Source organism: Marmota marmota, unplaced genomic scaffold (genome assembly GCF_001458135.2).
Source record: "Marmota marmota marmota unplaced genomic scaffold, marMar, whole genome shotgun sequence".
Taxonomy (NCBI): domain Eukaryota; kingdom Metazoa; phylum Chordata; class Mammalia; order Rodentia; family Sciuridae; genus Marmota; species Marmota marmota.
This window is the reverse complement of record NW_026000211.1, coordinates 5,748,708-5,761,202: the sequence shown is the minus strand read 5'-3', so window position 1 is coordinate 5,761,202 and position 12,495 is coordinate 5,748,708. Positions and strand designations below refer to the sequence as shown.

General features: G+C 34.1%; 1 long non-coding RNA gene across 1 annotated transcript in view; it reads left to right on the top strand.

The window, feature by feature from the left end:
- The window catches only part of LOC125612861, a 21,070-nt gene extending 9,696 nt beyond the window's left edge, over positions 1 to 11,374 (top strand). The window contains exons 2-3 of the long non-coding RNA XR_007343335.1: positions 2,057 to 2,062; positions 11,275 to 11,374. This is a non-coding gene — a long non-coding RNA (uncharacterized LOC125612861). The remainder of the gene's footprint in view (positions 1 to 2,056; positions 2,063 to 11,274) is intronic.
- The last annotated feature ends 1,121 nt before the right edge of the window (positions 11,375 to 12,495 follow it).

Sequence of the window (12,495 nt, the reverse complement as noted above, 5' to 3'; positions counted from 1 at the left end):
CATTATTGCCAGAATTCCTATCTTCATCCCAGTGCTGGTGAAGACAATGATAAAACCAATCTACAGCTTCTGCAATAGCCATCACTGAACTGCTTGCAGAACTTGCCTGGACTATGTATCACTTGTATGCATTGTGAACTTACTTGTATGCATTGTGAACTATCTGTTGGTGCAGCGACTTGTGGTAGTGTTGGGGTATTTTTGCTGATGGTGTCATCGGTGGTACAATTTTTCTAAAAGGAGCTGTTAGTTGGCTTGGTGTATCTTCCTCCCTTCTGCTTGTCATGGTCGTTCAGCTAAAATTTGGGGGCCAACAGAGGTGAGGCAAAGAACCTCACACCCCCCCCGATGGTACAAAGACCTATCCACAGGTGTGGCTGTATACTGGACCGGTAGTCAGTGACGGGTAAGATCCAATTGCAATGGTACCAACCTAAGACAGGAGGCTGACACCTTGAGGTCAGCTCTTCGGATAATGGGTAAGAACCGTATGTACTATTGGACAACCTAAGGCAGGCACGGTCCCTAAGCCACATGCTTGTTGTTTAAACAGAGAGGGGGAGATGTTGATAGCCACAGCCAGAAGGGGCCCCAGCAAACTTCCAGCTGCCAGCAAACTTAGCAGGAGGAGTGGGGGAGGTTGAGAGGCTTGTGGGAAGCCAATATCCTGCTACCCCAGGATACCATTAATTAGACACAAAAATAAGGTTAGCAGACATTTACTCCAGTTATCAAAAATATTTCCCCATAATACTTAATAAAAATGTACACTTAATTTTATATTTTGTTATCTTCAAATTGAGCTCCTAGTATAGTCAATTTAACAAAATGGGCATTATACTTTTGTCTAAAAAGTAGACATTTGTTTTACAATGATAGAGAAGCTAAGAATTAAAAGATTTAAAAACTTATCATTGGAAATGGCTTTTTAAAAAGGTTTCTTATAGGAAAGTTTGTTTACATGTTTTTGTATATAATACTTGCCATTGAAGTTGCTTATAGTTGTGAAAATTTGATCATTATCATTTTACTAATTTAGCTCTAATAATCTCAGCTAGTAAAGGACTATGAAGAATTCTTAAAATTAGAAACATAAAGGGCTTCTCTTTTATAAAAAATATAGAGTTACGATAAGTAGCTTTAGATAAAATTTAAGATACAATTTGTTGTAGTTTTAAGAACTTTCTTTTGCATCAAAAGAGAATGCAAAATAAATGTGGAGACAAAAACTTGTATTGGTTATGGTCTCATGACTCTTTTTTGAATTGTAATCATTTTGATATTTTTGTTTCCTTAAAAAATATTTCAAAAATGATTTAGATTAGATATTCCAATTATTTCTTCTCATTTTCTCAGTGATAAAAAATGATTTTCATACTTTAGAAACTGATCATTTAAATGGTTGTAAATATATAGCATAATGACAAAATATAAGAGTATTCAAGGTATTGATCAAAATACTGAAATCCAGATAAATGGGATTTTCATATGTCATCATTAATAGTTTTAACTAATCTATATTCTGTCATTCATGTTTACATGTAGTATAATTATGATGTTTTCCTTTATATACTCATTATTCTTGGATTCTCCCTCAAATCTTCTGAGTATCTTTAAAGAATAGAGGTGCTTGATTTTGGCAAGATGGTGGAGTACAAAAAGGAGACACTTCTCACTTGCTCTGCTATTGGAATTGAATGACAGGAATATGGCTTCATTTGGGAAAGAATAAGGGTGTTCTGGGAAATCCACATTATCATAATAGCTACAAAACAATAAATCAAAACAGCAATTTGGAAGATGGAATCTACAAAACTGAGATGAGTAAACTCTTGAAATAAGTGATCTGAGCTCTGGGAATAGGAGCCTGGCTGAGGTAGGGGGGTGTGGAAGTGAGATCAATTAAATATAGATGAAAACTGGTGTTTCCTGAGTTAGCTCTTAAAAGTCTAGAAAGGACTCAGGGAGAGGATGACACACTCCAGTCTCCTTACTCCAGCATATGGCTTGGCTTGAGACTCCCAGAAAGCAGGGGCATCAGAGATGTCCAGCCAAGAAGGGAGTGAAACACTGTAGCAAAACTCAGCATGCAAAAGCTCCTAGCTAGCTTGACCTATTTGGGTCAGAGTTGCAAATATACAAACTGAAATAATTAAAATGCCTAATATACACAAAGATAGAATTCTAAAATCCATAAGGGAAAAACAGCAAGTCATATGGAGAGGTAAGCCAATTAAAACTGGTACTGATTGCTCAACCTTATATGACCTTAAAAGCCAGGAGGGCTTGGAATAATATATACCAAACCTTGAAAGATAATGGGTTCCAACCAATATTGCTATATTCAGCAAAACTATTCATCAGAATTGAAGATGAAATAAAAGCTTTCCATAATAAGCAGAAAATAATTCTTAAAAACTCTGCCAGCACTACAGGACATACTAAATGAGAGGTTTCACACAGAAGAAATGAAAAATAAATATCAAAACCAGGCTGTGGATAAATCTCACCAGAAAAATGGTCAATTAAAGGAGGCTCTAGTATGGATCAAGTATCAGAATAAATCAAATTGGCAAGAAATAAAAACAATTTTCTCTCATAACACTAAATGCATTGGTCTAAATTCTCCAGTCAAAATTATTGGATTGGCAGAATGGATCAGAAAACAAGAGCCAACCGTATATTCTTTACAATTGATGCACTTTACAGGCAAAGAAATGCACAGCCTGAAAGTGATAGGATGGAAAATGATAAACCATGCAAACGGAGACTAAAATCAAGAAGGAGTAATTACTCCTGACAAAGCAGATTTCAAGCCCAAATTATTCAGAAGATACAAAGAGGTCATTTCATACTGGTTAATGGAATCACCCAACAACAAGATGTAATGATTATAAATATGTTTGCCTTTGTTATTGGTGCAGCTATGTACACAAACAATAACAGAAAATCCCCTCAACTCAGTATAAACAATCAAATAGATCTCTGGTCACTTTTCTCCACTGATATCCCTTTGATTTTCATGAAATTCACCACAACACCTTGCTTTTTCCTCTCTAGCTTCCACATATGAGAGAAAACTTACAACCTTTGACCTTCTGAGTTTGGCTTCTTTTGTTTAACATATGATCTCAAGTTCCATACATTTTCTTGCAAATCACATAATTCCACCTTTCTTTACGATGGAATAAAACTCCATAATGTATGTATACCACATTTTCTTCATTCATCCATCCATTCATTCATTGATGGATACCTAGGCTGGTTCCATAGTTATTGTGAATTATGCTGCTATAAACATGGGTATGCATGTGTCACTATCAACTTTAATTGTTTAGGATAAATACTGAGGAGTAGTATATAACTGGGTCATATGGTGGTTCCATACCTAATATTTTGGGAAACCTCCATACTAATTTACCAACACACCAACAGTGTAAGAGTGTTTCCCTTTTTCTACATCCTTTCCAGTATTTATTTTTGTTTGTACACTTGGTGACTGCCATTCTGACTACTTTGAGATAAAATCTCAATATGGTTTTGATTTGATTTTTCCTAATTGCTAATGACATTGAACATGTTTCATATATTTTTGACCATTTATATTTCTTGTTTTGAGAAGTGTCTGTTTAATTCATGTACCCATTTACTAGTTGGGTTATTTGTTTTTTTAATTTTTGAGTTCTTACATTCTCAATATTAATCCTCATTCAGAGGAGTAACTAGTAAAGATTGCTTCTATTCTGTAGGTTTTCTCTTCACATTCCTAATTATTTCCTTTGCTGTGCAGAAGTGTTTCAATTTGATGCCATTTGTTAACTCTTTGCAATATTTACTGAGCTTTAGGGGTCCTATTGTGAATGTAATTGCCAGTGCCTTTTTGCTGGAGTGTTCCCTACATTTTTTCCTGAGAAATAAATAAGGAAAATAATTCCATTCACAATAGCTTCAAAAATCTAAGAATAAATCTGACCACAAAGGTGAAAGATATCAATGATAAAACTAGAGAACATTGAAGAAAGAAATTGAAGATGTCATAAGATTGGAACACCTCCAATGTTCATGGATTGGCAGAATTAATATTGTTAAAATTGACCCATTGCCAAAAGCAATGTACATATTCAGTATTTTCCCCTTCAAAATATTTATGACATTCTTCAATGAACTAGATAATATAGTCCTCAAATTCATTTGGAAGAGTAAAAGACCCAGAAGAGCTAAGGCAATTTTAAGCCAAAAAAAAGCAACACTGGAGGTATCATGATACCTGGCTTCAAATTATACTACAGAGCTACAGTAACCAGAATTGCATCATACTGACATAAAAACAGACACATAGACCACTGGTATTGAACAGAACAAACAGAGACAAACTCACACATGGACATTCATCTCATCCTTGGGAAATGTGCCAAATATATACTGGAGAAAAGTCAGCCTTTTAAAAAAAATGGCACTGGGAAATTGGTTGTCCATGTGTAAAAGAATAAAACTAGACCCTTGTCTTTCACCTTGTACAAAAATCAACTCAAAATGATCAAAGACCTTAGAAATAGAGCAGAAACTAAGAAATATTATCATCAGATAGTCCTAACAGGCATCTATAAAATATTCCATTCATCAACAACTGAATTTACTTTCTTCTCAACTGTACAAGAAACTTTCTAAAAAATAGATCATATTTTAGGACATAAGCAAATCTTATCAAATTGAAAAAAAATAGTTATTGCATCCTATCAGATCAGAATGGAATAAAATTAGAAATTAATACAAAGATTAAAAAACAATTCATTTTAATACCTTGAGTTTAAGTAATATAGATTATAATAAGAAATGAGTCATAGAAGAAATTAGGGGAGAAAAAACAACCTTAGAAATGAATGAGAACAGGGATACAACATATTAAAATCTCCAGGGCAGTATTAGGCAGTTTTAAGAGGAAAGTTTATAGCATTGGGTGCCTACATTAAACAAAAACTTGAACTCTCCCAACTACTCTAATGTTAAACCTTAAGGCCTTAATAAAAGAAGAAGAAATTAATTCCAAAATCAGTACAAAATAGAAAATAATTCAGATCAGAGCCAAAATTAATAAAATTGAAAACCGAACCAAACCAAAAAAACATGACAACAATTACAAAGGATCAATGCAACAAAGAATTGATTCTTTGAAAAGATATACAAGGTTGATAAACCCTTAGTCAAACTAACCAAAAGAAAGAGAAGAGCCAAATCAATTATATATTAGAGATGAAAAATAATATTACCAAAGACATTCCTGCAATCCAGAAGATCCTGAGAAACTAATAATCAGGAAAACACAGAAGATATTGAAAATTTATAGACATGTGTGAAGTATATAAATTGAACCAGTAGGATATAGAAAACCTAAACAAACTAATATCAAGCAATGTAATTCCAACAAAGAAAAGCCCAGGACCTGATGGAATTCTCAGCTGAGTTCTACTCAACTTTTAAAGAAGAACTAATGTCAATCTTCCCCCAAATTGTTCAATAAAATAGAAAAAGAAAGAGCACTACTGAATTCATTCTATGAAGCCAGTATCACTTTGATATCAAAACCAGACAAAGACACATTAAGGAAAGAAAAGTATAGAGACCAATATTATTGCTAAGCATAGAAGTGAAAATCCTTAGTAAAATATTAACAAAGTGCTTTCAAAAAGACATTAAGAAGACTGTATGGTCATTTTGACAATATTAATTCTGCCTATCCGAGAACTAGGTAGATCTTTCCATCTTCTAAAGTCTTCTTTAATTTCTTTATTTAGGTGCTATAGTTTTCATTGTAGAGGTCTTTCACCTCTTTCATTAAGTTTATTCCCAAGTATTTTATTTTTTTAAGGTTATTGTAAATGGGGCGGTTTTCCCATAGCTTCTCTTTCTGAGAATTTGTCACTGATATACAGAAATAGCTTTGATTTATGAGTGTTGATTTTATATCCAGCCACTTTGCAGAATTCATTTATTAGTTCTAGGAGATTTCTGGTGAAATGTTTTGGGTCTTCTAGGTATAGAATCACATCATCTGCAAATAGTGATAATTTGAGTTCTTCTTTTCCTATATTTATCCCTTTAATTTCTTTCATCTGTCTGTTTGCTCTGGCTAGAGTTTCAAGAACTATGTTAAATAGAAGTGGTAGAAGAGGGCATCCCTGTCTTGTTCCAGTTTTTGAAGGGAATGCTTTCAAATTTTCTCCATTTATAATGATATTGGCCTTAGGCTTAGCATAGATAGCCTTTACAATGTTGAGGTTTGTTCCTGATATCCCTAGTTTTTCTTGCATTTTGAACATGAAGGGGTGCTGTATTTTGTCAAATGCTTTCTATGCATTTATTGAAATTATTATATGATTTTGACCCTATTGATATGAAGAATTACATTTATAGATTTCCATGTTTTGAACCAACCTTGCATACCTGGGATGAACCCTATTTGATCATGGTGCACTATATTTTTGATACGTTTTTGTATTCAATTTGACAGAATTTTATTGAGAAATTTTGCATCTATGTTCATTAGAGATATTGGTCTGAAGTTTTCCTTCTTTGAAGTGTCTTGTCTGGTTTTGGAATCAGGGTGATATTGGCCTCATAGAATATGTTTGGAAGTACTCCCATTTTTTCTATTTCATGAAATAGTTTGAGAAGTATTGGTATTAGTTCTTTTTTAAAGGTCTTGTAGAACCTGGTTGTGTATCCATCTGGTCCTGGACTTTTCTTGGTTGGCAGGCTTCTGATGATGTCCTCTATTTCCTTGCTTGAAATTGATCTGTTTAAATTATGTATATCATCCTGATTTAGTTTGGGCATATCATATGACTCTAGAAATTTGTCAATGCCTTGGATATTTTCTATATTATTGGAATAAAAATTTTTAAAAATAATTTCTAATTATCTTCTGTATTTCTGTAGAGTCCATTGTAATATTTCCTTTTTCATCATGGATGTTAGTAAGTTGAGTTTTTTCTCTCTTTCTCTTTGAGCATTGCTAATGGTTTATCAATTTTATTTATTTTTGTTTGAATTTTATTGATTTCAGCTCTGATTTTAATTATTTCCTGTCCTGTATTGCTTTTGGTGTTGATTTGTTATTTTTCTAGGGCTTTGAGATGTAAAGTTAGGTCATTTATTTGTTGACTTTTACTTCTTTGAAGGAATGAACTCCATGCAATAAACTTTCCTCTTAGAACTGCCTTCATAGTGTCCCAGAGATTTTGATATGTTGTATCAGAGTTCTCATTTTCCTCTAAGAAATTTTAATCTCCTCCTTGATATCTTTTGCCACCCATTGTTCATTCAATAGCATATTATTTAGTCTCCAGGTGTTGGAGTATCTTTTATTTTTTATTTTATCATTGATTTCTAATTTCATTCCATTATGGTCTGATAGAATGCAGGGTGGTATACTACTTTTTTGTGTATTTACTAATATTTGCTTTGTTGCATAATATATGGTCTATTTTAGAGAAGGATCCATGTGCTGCTGAGAAGAAAGTAATGACCATACTAACAAAAGCACTATACAGATTCAGTGCAATCCCAATGAAATTCCTCATAAAAATAGAAAAAGCAATCATGGCATTCATCTGGAAAAATAAGACACCCAGAAAAGACAAAGCAATCCTTAGTAAGAAGAGTAAAGCTGGTGGCATTACTCTTCCAGACTTTAAACTATACTACAGAGCAATAGTAACAAAAACAGCCTGGTATTGGTACCAAAATAGACCTGTAGACCAATGGTACAGAATAGAGGACACAGAGGCTAATGCACATAACTACAGTTATCTTATGTTAGACAAAGGTGCCAAAAATGTACATTGGAGAAAAGATAGCCTCTTCAACAAATGATGCTGGGAAAATTGGAAACACACATGTAACAAAATGAAATTAAACCTCTCTCTCTCTCAACATACACAAAACTCAACTCAAAGTGGATCAAGGACCTAGGAATTAAGCCAGAGACCTTGTGCCTAATGGAAGAAAAAGTAGACCCAAATCTTCATCATGTGAGATTAGGCCCCAACTTCCTTAATATGACTCCTGTAGTGCAACAATTAAAACCAAGAATCAGTAAATGGGATGGATTTAAACTAAAAAGCTTCTCCTCAGCAAAAGAAACATTCAGTGAGGTGAATAGAGAACCTATAGAATGGGAGCAAATATTTACCATTCCCACATCAGATAGAGCACTAATCTCTAGTATATATAAAGAACTCAAAAAATCTTAACACCAAAAAAAGCCCCAAATAACCCAATCAATAAATGGGCCAAGGAACTGAACAGACACTTCACAGAAGAAGAAATTCTATTGATCAGCAAATATATGAAAAAGTGTTCAACATCTCTAGCAATTAGAGAAATGCAAATCTAAACTACTCTAAGATTTCAGCTCATTCTAGTCAGAATGGCAGTTATCAAGAATACAAAAAACAGCAAGTGTTGGCAAGGATGTGGGACTGCAAATTGGTGCAGCCAATCTGGAAAGCAGTATGGAGAGTCCTTGGAAAACTTGAAATGGAACCACCATTTGACCCAGTTATCCCACTCCTTGGTCTATACCCACAGAACCTAAAAATAGCATACTACAGGGACACAGCCATATCAATGTTTATAGCAGCACAATTTACAATAGCTAAATTGTGGAACCAACCCAGATGCCCTTCGTAGATGAGTGGATAGGGAAACTTTGGTACATATACACAATGGAACATTACTCAGCATTAAAAGAGAATAAAATCATGGCATTTGAAGGGAAATGGGTAGAGTTAGAAAATATAATGCTAAGTGAAGTTAGCCAATCCCCTAAAAACCAAATGCCAAATGTTTTCTCTGATATAAGGAAGCTGATTCATAGTGGGGTTGGGAGGGGGAGCATAGAAGTATTAGATAAAGTCTAGATAGGGTAAAGGGGTGGGAGGGGAAGGGAAGGGGTATGGGGGTAAAAAAGATGGTGGAATGAGATGGAGATCATTACCCTAAGTACATGTATGAAGACATAAATGGTGAATATACTTCATATACAACCAGACATATGAAAAATTGTGCTCTATATGTGTAATATGAAATGAATTGCATTCTGCTATCATGTATAACAAATTAGATTAAATAAATAATTTAATTAAAAAAAGAAGACTGTACATCCAGATCAAGTGGGTTTCATCTCAGGGGTGCAAGGTTGACTAAACATACACTAATCAGTAATTGTAATTCACCACATAAATAGAATTAAGGACAAGAATCACAGGATCATCTCAGTAGATGTAGAAAAGGCCTTTGACAAGATCCAGTACCCATTCATGTTAAAATTGCTTGAGAAACCAGGAATAGAAGGAACTTAATGAAACATTACAAAGGTCATACATGATAAACCCAAAGCCAATATCATACTGAATAGAGAAAAACTGAAAATATTTATACTAAAATAAGAAACAAGATAAAGATGTGCACTCTCAACTCTTATTCAATATACTTCTTTAAATCTCTAACCAAAGCAATCTGACAAGGGAAGGAAATTAAATGAATACAAATAGGAAAAAGGGAATCAAAGTTTTCATTTGCTGATGACATGATCCTATAAAAGAAGATTCCCTCCCCTCTCAAGATAAAACTCCACCAGAAGTCTTTCAGAGCTGAAAAAAATTTAGCAAGTCGTGCAATAAAATGTCAGCACATAAAAAATCAATAACTTTCCTATACTCCAATAATGAACCTGCTGAAAAAGAAATTAGGAAAACTATTTTGCTCATTATAACCTAAAACAATAACAAAAACAACTTAGGAATAAATTTAACAATGAAGGTGAAAGACCTCTACAATGAAAACTATAGAACACTGAAGAAAGAAATTGAAGACCTTAGAAGACAGAAAGCACTTCTTTGTTTTTGGATAGACATTTAGTATTGTCAAGATGATCATACTGTCAAAAGCATTATACAGATACAATGTAATCCCCAGCAAAATACAATAACACTTTTCACAGACCTAGAAAGAAGCAGTTCTAAAATTCATTTGGAAGAAAAAAGCATCTAGAATAGTCAAAGCAATCCTAAACCAGAAGAGTGATGCTGGAAGTATCATAATACCTGATCTCAAATTACACTACAGAGCTATAGTAACAACCTCGGTAATGACATGAAAACACACACCATTACCAATGGAATAGAATAGCAGACACAGAGATAAACCCATATACATAATAGCCATCCAATACTTGACAAAATTGCCAAAAATATAAGTTGGAGAAAAGATGACCTTTTTAACAATTGGTGTTAGGAAAACCACATATTTGTATGTGGAAAAATGAAACTAGATTTTTGTGTTTTAATCTGCACAAAAGTTAACTCAAAGTGGATCAAAGATGGTAGGAATTAGACTAGAGACTTTGCAACTGCTAGGAGAAAACACAATGAACAATCTAACACATGGGTGCAGGCACTGACTTCCTTAAAAAGACCCATAAATCTCAAGAAATAAAATTATGAATCAATAAGTGGGAGAGCATCATACTAAAACACGTGTTCAGAGCAAAGGAAACAAGCGCATAAAGAACGATCTGTGATTCTGCAATCTGTATTTGGGGTAAAAATGGGAGTTCATAACCCACTTGAATCTAATGTATGAAATATGATATGTCAAGAGCTTTGTAATGTTTTGAACAACCAATAAAAAAAGAAAAAAAAACAAAAAACAAAATGGGAGAAAATCTTCCTTTGCCAGCTACTTCTCCAACAGGGGATTAAAATTCAGAATAGATAAAGAATTCAAAAAACTAACACCAAACAAAACACAAGCAAACAAACAAAAACCCCCAAATAATCTAGTTAATTAATTGGCAAAAGAACTAAACAGATAATTCTCAAAAGAAATACAAAAGGCCAACAAATATATGAAAAATTATCTAACATTCAGTTAGGGAAATGCAGATCAAAACTACACTGATCCAGGTGTGGTGGCATATGTCTGTAATCCCAGAGGCTGGGGAGGCTGAGGCTGGAGGATAGAGAGTTCAAAGCCAGCCTCAGCAAAAACGAGGTGCTAAGCACTCAGTGAGACCCTGTCTCTAAATAAACTACAAAATAGGGCTGGGGATGTGGCTCAGTAGTCCAATGACCCTGAGTTCAATTCCTGGTACCAAAACAAAGAATGAACAAACAAAACTACATTGAGATTCCATCTTTCTTTTGTCAGAATGGCAATTATCATGAACACAAATAATACCAAATGCTAGTGAAGATGATGTGGGGAATAGAGTATACTTATACATTGTTGATGGGATTGAAAATTAGTACAACCACAGTGGAAAGTGGTATAGATATTCCTTCAAAAACTAGAAATGGAATCACCATATGACAAAATTGTTCCACTCTGGTATTTATCCAGAGTAACTAAAATCAGCATACTAAAGTGATGATACAGGCACCTCAAGGTTTATAGCAGAGCAATTCACAATAGCAGAGCAATTCACAATAGCCAGAGGGTCTATCAACAGATGAATGGATAAAGGAAATATGGTATATATACACAATGGAGTTTTATTCAGCTATAGAGAAAAAATAAAATTATGGATTTTGCCAGTAAATGGATGGAACTGGTGAATATCATGCTAAGTGAAATAAGTCAGAATCAGAAAGTCAAGGGTCAAATATTTTCTTCCATATGTGGAAGCTAGAGCAAAATAAGGGAAAAAATGGGACAGAGGGACACCACGAAAATGAAAGAGAGATCAGGGGAATGGAGAAGGGTTGTTGAAGGGGAGGAACAGTGGAACAAGTTTAGCCAAATTCTGTTCAGTGCCTGTGTGAATGTAAATTCCATTTTATAAAAGCAATTGGTACTTTGTAAAGTACCAATTTATAAAAGCAATAAATAGACAGAGGTGGGGAGGCCAATGGAGTAGGGGAGGGGGAATGGGACTTGAGGATGCAGGAGGTACTGGGGACTGAAATGGAACAAATTATATTGCATGCATGTGTGATTATGTCAAAATGAGCCTCACTATTATGTATAGCTATAATGCACTAATAAAAATATCAAAAATAATAGAGGTGCTTTATAAAAGATGTAAACATAACAGAAAATTCATAGTTGTGACTTGCTTTACTGCCTCAATAGGAGCTATTAGAAAAATTACAATTATTGATGGTTTCTTTATCTCAGAATATTCCATAGACTGTCCCTCTTACTTTCAAAATTACACCCACTTTTTCTTTCCTTGTTTCTCTTATTTAAAGTTTATCTCAGCTGTGTTCTCTTTTGACTCCTTTAGATTGCCTTTGTGTGGGTATTGGATTCTCTGCTTGGCTTTGATTTCTTCCTAGTATCCAATTTTTAGAGCAATCCTTTGGTTTCTGTACAAATGTTGGATGGTTGGCAGGTGAATACCTGTTTCTGGATCCCTGGATACATCACTCTTATTGGTGACATCTACTTTTCGGGGAGGAAGAAACTAGTATTATTAAGAATGTTCTTTCT